Source organism: Notolepis coatsorum (genome assembly GCF_963971535.1).
Source record: "Notolepis coatsorum genome assembly, chromosome: 1".
Lineage (NCBI taxonomy): Eukaryota > Metazoa > Chordata > Actinopteri > Aulopiformes > Paralepididae > Notolepis > Notolepis coatsorum.
In genome coordinates this window covers 306,644,222-306,652,832 of record NC_140165.1, presented here as the reverse complement: position 1 = coordinate 306,652,832, position 8,611 = coordinate 306,644,222, and positions in this window count along the sequence as shown.

Below are 8,611 nucleotides of genomic sequence, written 5' to 3'. Positions count from 1 at the left end.
TAAAACTTCTCTACAGGAAGTCTTATTGAAGCTTAATTAAGATGGCTTGACACAGCTGAGCTAATTATTATCCACGAAACGGAAGTGTTTCTTCAAGCGACCTGCTGCTTTCTCCCGCGAGAGTTTGTACACAAGGCAGACACGTTTGGAAAGTGAAACTCACTGGTTACTTTCATCACCAGCTCTGGAAAAATAAGCAGACCTGGGACTATACAGAGTGAGATGCAAAATTGCGTATACTAGTAAAAGTAGAGGATACTTATTATTGTGGAGGCTACTCTATTATTGTGTATTTGTGTAAGATTAGGGTGTCGTCTGCTCCTTTAAGAGTGATGCTTTGTTGACTGAGTATAGTTCCCCTTCAGACTCCTCCTCCTACACTGCCGTTTCCGTTTTGATTTCGCAAGAGGGAGAAAGGGAAATAGATGTTGGGACTTTTGAACGTGGAAGCGGGAGAACTTAAGAGAAGAGGAAGACAAATATAGTAGGATCATTGGACCTCATTTTCATAAGTTTCCTCTTGAATAACCTCGTAAGAGGACTTTTACGATAGATCTCCGGATACCTGTAATCAGGCAGTTCCAGTCTGTATTTACATGAGTCTTAACAGATGATTAGAGTCTTGGCTGATTAGTTAGTATTTTTAGCTTATGGGCGTTGATCATGTTCTCACAAATGCTGGCTGAATACCCCATTTCATTTCACGATTGAGTTATACAACCTTATAAATGAGCTATTACGCTAACGTTAGCAAACAGGTTAGCCTCTGATTTAATCAGATCTCCAGATACCCGAAAGGGTGCTTTATAAGGTCATCCGACACAGAGCCGTGTGCAAACTGAATCCAAGAAATGCCCAAGAGAAAAGCAGACGGGACTCGTCAGCGTCACGGGAGACGCAAGTCCAACTTCACCGGTGCAGAGTTGGAGGTACTGTTGCAGGGAGTGCAGAGCAGACGTGCCATTTTATTTAGTACCGTCAGTATGAGGTACAAGCAGTGGGCATGGGACGAGTTAGCGGGGGAGGTCAGCGCGGTGTCAGGAGAGGGGCGCACAACGGCTGAAGTGAAAAAGAAGTGGGTCGACATGAAATCAGAGTCCAAGAAAAGGGTAGCAAAACACAAGAAAGATATGCTGTCCACCGACGGAGAAACGGCACTCCTGTACCTGTCCGAGGTGGACCAGCGTGTTCAGGCCATCATTGACGACACGGTAGTAGTCGCGGAGCCTGTGCCATCTCCAGCGACTGACGATAAGGAAGCAGGTCCGGGGCACCATCTCCTCCTACCACCACCCGCCACATCTCCCCTTTTGGTTGCGAAGACTGAATCGGACAGTAAGCGTGTCTCCTCCACAATGTATATCATTATCAAATTGAAACATGTGCCAATTATTGCAGTGCGCCAAGCCCCACAAATGAATCACCCTCATTTATTCACAGATGAAACGGATTGGGAGGCGGAGCCGTCCACCAGCGCTGCCCCCCCGTCCAGCGGCGACGCCTCCTCAGCTCCCCCGGCCACCAGCGCTGCCCCCCCGGCGTCCACCAGCGATGCCTCCTCAGCTCCCCCGTCCACCAGCGCTGCCCCCCCGGCGTCCACCAGCGCTGCCTCCTCAGCCGGACCGTCCACCAGCAATGTCAGGCGCGCACCCCTTCTCCATGGCAACATGGTCGGGGCGGCTGTGGACAGCCTGGAGAGGGTCGCGAACAGCCTGGAGAGGTTCGCCACCAGCCAGGAGAGCATCGCAAACAGCCTGGAGAGGTTTGCGACTAGCCAGGAGAGGTTCGCGGCCAGCCAGGAGAGGACCGCCATGGTGCTGGAAGCGCTCGCGTCCACCCTGGCCGAAATAAAACGCACAAATAATAACAAATAATGACAAATAATAATAGTGACAAAATCAAGTAAGTCAAATTCATGTTTAAAGGCTTTATTCATCCTACATCCGTGCGATGAATTGCTGTCGGATTTGGACAGCACAGCACGTCTGTTGTCCGGGCCCAGGAATTGGTCAGCACGCACATCCTGGTGAGGTGGTAGGTGAGGTGGCTGGAGGGGTAGTCGTGGTAACTGTTACACCAGTGCTAAACTCTAACGACGAAACACAATTCCTCAGCTGTTGCCTTCATACACACCATATCCGGTTTGTATAGCAGCGTGCCACCTGCTGTGTCCAAAACACATCCAGCGTCTTTTGAGCAGTCTAATGCTCAAGGCTCTCGTTGTAGGCCACCTCCTGCTCCGTCTGAGGGTTGGTGAGTGGGGTCATCATCAACCAGGGGGCCAGCGCATATCCGCGATCTCCTAATAAAACAAGTCATTAGAAGAATAGAAGCCTACTGTTGCTGGAACGATTAATTACACACGGATACTTACCAATTAGCCAGCGTCTCTTTGCTCGAGGTGCACACCCACAGAGCTGTTCTGAAAGATGTAGGAGTCATGTGCACTTCCTGGGAAGCGGGAGACCACATTGAGCAGGTGGTTCTGGGCGTCGCAGCTGATTTGAACATTGATGGAGTGGTCTTGTTTTCTGTTGAGAAAACGGGTTCCATCCATGACTCGCGGGAGGCAGCGGCTGATGGATGGCTGCGATATGCCCACCCTGTCTCCTAGCTCTTTGTTGTCGGATTGTTAAGTGTCTGACAACATTATATAAAGGATCCCTACAGAAATAGACCTTTGTGTTTATGCTTCTTCCAGTGTTTATCCATTCCACTATTTGTGGCTGGGCGTGATTATTCTGTGTATATAGATATTTTATAATCAGTCATGACTCTGTTGATATTTTGTACATACTGTACTACTGGCTTATTGAGTGATTGTTTTTGTTGTTATCCTAAAGTTTTAGTTTGTACTGATGCCAGGTGTCTATGTTTTTTAAAAATGTTTACCATTTATCCAGCGTGTCTCTATCGAACAGGTAGTCTATGAAAACTGAAGTGTGGCTCAACATTTTATTTTCAATTTGGATATGTGTAAACGCAAACCATTGTTTTCTATCTTTTAGATAACGCAACGCTTTCTGTACTCTCAACAAGACAACATACTGCTGCTGACATACGTTGTATTGTATAGTTTGTAGAATAGACATTGTGTATTATGTTTAGTTTTATAGTTTTAGCTTATAGTTATAGTTTGTATAGATAGAATATACGTTGTGTACTATGTTTACAAAGCCACTACGATTGAGGAGCCGGGAAAAACAAGCATCTCACGTTTTTCTAAAAACTGTGACAATAAAATAATCTGAATAATCTTCCTCACCAACCCAGTCTCCGCTGTACACTTCCTGCAACAACAACTTCCATGACAACAATTGGCATAGCTAGCTAAGCTATATAGTTAGCCAAATTTTACTCAACACTTTTTGGATATGACTAATCCCTCTAACATAATCGCTGTTTGCTGATCCCCGGCTACGCCACGTTAACTTCACATAGTGCCTTAGTAGCGTGCCGTAACTACCGTTACATATACAGCTGGGAACCAGAAAACTCGCTACGTCTATTAGATGTTTGGCCATTTGTACAATTCATAATCTTGGGCCTGTAACATTAAATAATCTATCCAGCACTGCATCATGACTTGCAACTGTTGCTCAGTGCTTGAAACTCTGCTGCCTTGCCGCATCTTCCTTGCCAATTATTGTCTTGCCCGCAGATGTAAGTAACATTATCTATCCCTTGCCAAGACGGTGGCTTAAGTGGTAATTGATATAAATCCACATTGAGCTCCTACACCCAAATTAGGTTTTTAATGCTGGTTCATACGTTCTAGCAATGCTAGAATATAAACCTAATTTGCGTGTAAGAGCTCAAACTAATATTGTATGGCCTCATAAAGTCAGAGCCTCATTCATTGAACGACCACATCAAACAAGAGGTGGACGCGGGCAAATACTGTGGCATGGTCATGCTGGACCTCCAAAAGGCTTTTGACCCTGTCAATTACTCCATTCTGATTGACAAGCTAAAAGCAATTGGTTTTGATAGTTCATCAGTGAGCTGGATGCAATCCTACCTGGAGGGGAGAGAACAGATGGTGGAGGTAATCGGTACACTACCCCCCCCCCCCCCCCCCTTTCAGTGAGCTGCGGTGTTCCACAAGGAAGCATACTAGGACCGTTACTGTTCCTAATTTATGCAAATTACCGAGGCACTCCTAATTGGCACCCCTCACCAGGTTCAGTCTTCACCCATATCACATCTCACCTTTGACGGCCAGGTAATCCCCCTCTCCCCCTCAGTCACAAATCTGGGGGTTCGATTTGACCCCCACCTGACCTTCAACACCCACATAAAACACCTCTGCAAGACCTCATTCTATCACCTAAAAAACATATCAAAACTCCGTCCCATTCTAACCCTGTCAGATGCAAAGAAGCTTGTCCATGCCTTTATCTCCTCAAGACTGGACTACTGTAACGGACTCTTCATCGGGATTCCTGGCAAGAGCATCCAAAAGCTGCAATACATCCAGAACAGCGCTGCCAGGATCCTGATGAGAGTCCGTAAACACGATCACATAACCCCCATCCTTCACTCACTACACTGGCTCCCCGTCTCATCCCGGATCAACTACAAAATCCTTACGATCACCCATAACTGCATAAACGGACACGCACCCCTCTACCTTCAGGAACTCATCACTCCAAAATCCTTCACCCGCACCCTCAGATCCGCAGGTAGCCTGCTCCTTCAGGTCCCCAATACCCGGCTCTGCACCATGGGTGACCGAGCCTTCTGCACGGCTGCACCACGCCTGTGGAACAGCCTCCCCATCCAGCTGAGGGCACCACAGAGCCTGGACTCTTTTAAAGCAGGCCTGAAAACCTATCTGTTCAAAAAGGCCTTTGACTGTTAGCTTTTTATTTAAATTTTATTGCGCTTTGTTTTTAAATTATCTGTTTATACTATGTTTTTAATTAACTATGTTCTATTTTTATTCTGTATTTTATTTTATTTGTTTTACTAATAACTATTTTATTCTATTTTTTTTAACTGTTTTAACCATGTAGTGTAGCACTTTGGGATCCCAGCGAACAAAAAGTGCATTACAAATCCAATCTATTATTATTATTATTATTATTATTATTATTATTATTATTATTATTATTATTATTATTATTATTATTATTATTATTATTATTATTATTATTATTATTATTATTAAAAAGTCCTCAGCTCTGAACTCGGCAGAATCTGCACCTGGCTCCCTGATAACAAACTATCATTACACCTGGGAAAAACAGTCCATTCTCTTTGGTTCAAATAACAAACTCAGCAAGGCCAACGGCTTCTCTGTTACAGTGGGTGACAATATTGTCACATAATGGCTCCATCCTAGAGGCAAATCTTTCCTGTGACAAAATGGCAACCAATGTAATAAAAAAAGTCAACCAACGAACAAGATTCTTGTACCGGATCTCCTCTCTGGTAAACAAGAATACCCTGAAGACTCTAACAGGAGCACTCATTCAAGGGTACTACGACTATGCTTGCACCTCATGGTACCAAAGCACCTCAAAGGCACTAAAAGCAAGACTACAAACATCACAAAACAAACTGGTCAGACTACTGCTTGACCTTACTCCTAAAACCCACCTCACCCCTGCCCATTTTGACATCCTAGGATGGCTTAGAGTAGAAAACAGTCAACAGAGTACAGCAGCTTGCAATGGGCCTTGTCTACAAGATACACTACACCACTAAGATAGCCATGTACATGTTGAAATACTTCCCAAAGGTCAGTGAATTCCACAACCACAACACCAGAGGGAGTTCCACAAATCATGTTCAACCCAGATTCGGCTCAAACAAGGGACTAAACACGTTTCACAATTATGCCACAACAATGTGGAACACCCTACCCACAGCTGTAAAATAATGTGAATCCCTACCCACCTTCAAAACCGCCCTCAAAGAGCACCTACGGGAGGCTGAAATTAGAAACTGGTTCTGTAAATGTCAAAATCCCCCACCCAACCCCCTCCTCCTAATGTACTGTTTCCTCCCCTTTGGGTGTATATATTTTTATGATATCTTTTTCTTAAACAGTAGGCCTACTGTATATTTGTATGTCATAAATGTCTTGATGAATTGAAAATGGACGACCCTTATGTAAACAAGACGAAAGTCTTTTTCTGGTCTTTATCTGTATTGTACCCATTCTGCATTCTGTTAATAACGTTTTCAATCAATCAATTCTAATTGTGTTTTCCTGTTCCCCCCCCCCCCCCCTCACTCTACAAAAAGCTGGAAAGACATGAGATCTCTACTCAAATTATGGCCATTTAATGTGTCCGATTATGCAAATCATTCCAGCAAACTTTACAGCGATCTTTACCAACAAGATAAACATAATTATAATGTACGCAATGCACAAATTGTACACAATGTTTTATCCTTAGTTTCTCTACTTAAAAAATCGTTTTAAGTATTTGAAATGAGGACTGTGTAGTGTGTAGAGTAGACAATCATACAATTACATGGGCTAAAAACCTAATTTAGTGGTTGAGACTACAAGGTCCTCATTGTCAGATTGTGTCAAACAAGGACCGTGTATATGACGAAGACTTTATTCCAGACTCAAGGTCCATATTACACATATACAAAACAACAACAAAAATACAATAACAAAAGAAACAAGGCCAACAACATAGATTAAAATACATAAAGGCATAGATTCCAATGTTTCCACAAATCAGAGGAGTACCTTTGTATCACTTTGTTTGACATCAGATAGTATAGACTTGAGTCGACCACTAAATGATGAGCTAATTTTGCATAATTATGTGCATGGTTGAGTCTATGCTCTATGGTCCTAATGAAAATGTTAGTCCATCTTTAAAAAAAATCAATACATTTAGTGCTTTTCAGTACTGTATGTCATGTATGTCATTATGTTATATGTATGTTATGTTATGATGAATTGAAAATGGGGGACCCTGATGTAAACAAGACAAACGTATGTATATTTCTCTCCCACCCCCTCCTAATGTACAGTCTCCTCCCCACCGTATGTATATATTCTCTCCCCACCATATATATTTCTCTCCCACCCACCCCCTCCTCCTACTGTACAGTCTCCTCCCCATCATATATATACTCTGTCAGGATCTATGGGTAACAGTACTGTATATTTGCATATCATATATGTCACAAATGTAACAGTACTATATACCTGTATGTCATGATGTATGTCCCTATGCCATAAATGTCATGATGTATGTTGTGTGTCATAAATGTCACTATGAATTGAAAATGGGGGACCCTGATGTAAACAAGACAAACGTATTTCTCTGGTCTGCATCCCCTTAACAATTGTGTGTATTGAGCCGTACTGTATTGTACCCATTCTGCAATCTGTTAAATAAAGTTTTCATTCATTCAATCAAGGTTGAAAATAACCTGCCCAAAAGCTACCAAGACCATGTCAACGGCAACGCTAAGGAAATGGTGGTGGTTGTAAGAAACCTTCGAAGCGGAAGTGTCATCGTTTCATTTGGTTACTGCTCTCAAATGTAACCACTGCTGGTGTACGAAACAGAATCATCGATGTTGTCGAGAGCGACTACGAGCTAGGTATCAAGCCAGTTCAAATAAGGGATTCTACTTCCGGTCTAACGTGGACTAGAAATATCAAAATATAGGTCACCATCACAATCCCATTATACAGAGTTTTCTGAGTGATGCGTATTAATTAAAGTTAAAAATAAACCAAATTAATGATGAAGAGTCTGTTAAATAATGCATACACATCTATACAGTATATGTGTTTAATATTGTATGGAAATCCCAGTTATAAGCCTATATATGTTTGCACTATATTGCACTAGGAGGTTATATAGGCCATATAACAAGTGAACAAAAAAAGATAAAACATATACAGGAATCCCTATTATTTCATAAAAGTTTACACACATAGTAGCGTCTAATTCATATATGAGATCTTTAGAATGCAGTTTAAATAACCACCTATTATAGCCTATTGGCCGCATGTATAGACCTTGTAAAAAGTTAACAAAAAGGACTTAGACACAAAACATATACCACATGATATAGGAAGCCATCTTCCTTCATAAACACACACGTTTTAAACCCATAGTGGCATCAAATTCTTACCTGGGAGCTTTAGAATGTGGTGTCAAGCCAGCTTAAATAAACACATATGCCAGATGATATAGACCACATAAACACATGCGTTTAACTCTATGGTAGCATCTAATTCATACAGTTGTTAAGTGTCTTGCTCAAGGAGGAGCTTTAGTTGAACCAGGAACCTTCTGATTACCAGACGACTGCTCTATCTCCAGAGACAATATCACCCAACATCTAGTCCATAGGTGGCCCTACATGATAAATAGTTACCATAATTACATCACAATCGTTTTTACATATTTTGCAGCTTTTTCAATACTAAATTAAACATAGAGGTTCCCCAGAGTATTATGATATATAATGTGCTGTACTGTACACTGCCAGCCAAATTCATAAAGCATGTCAATGTCCATACTTTTACTCTGAAGGTAAAACGTCTCTACAGGAAGTCTTATCGAAGCTTAATGAAAACGGCTTGACACAGCTGAGCTACATAAAATCCACGAAACGG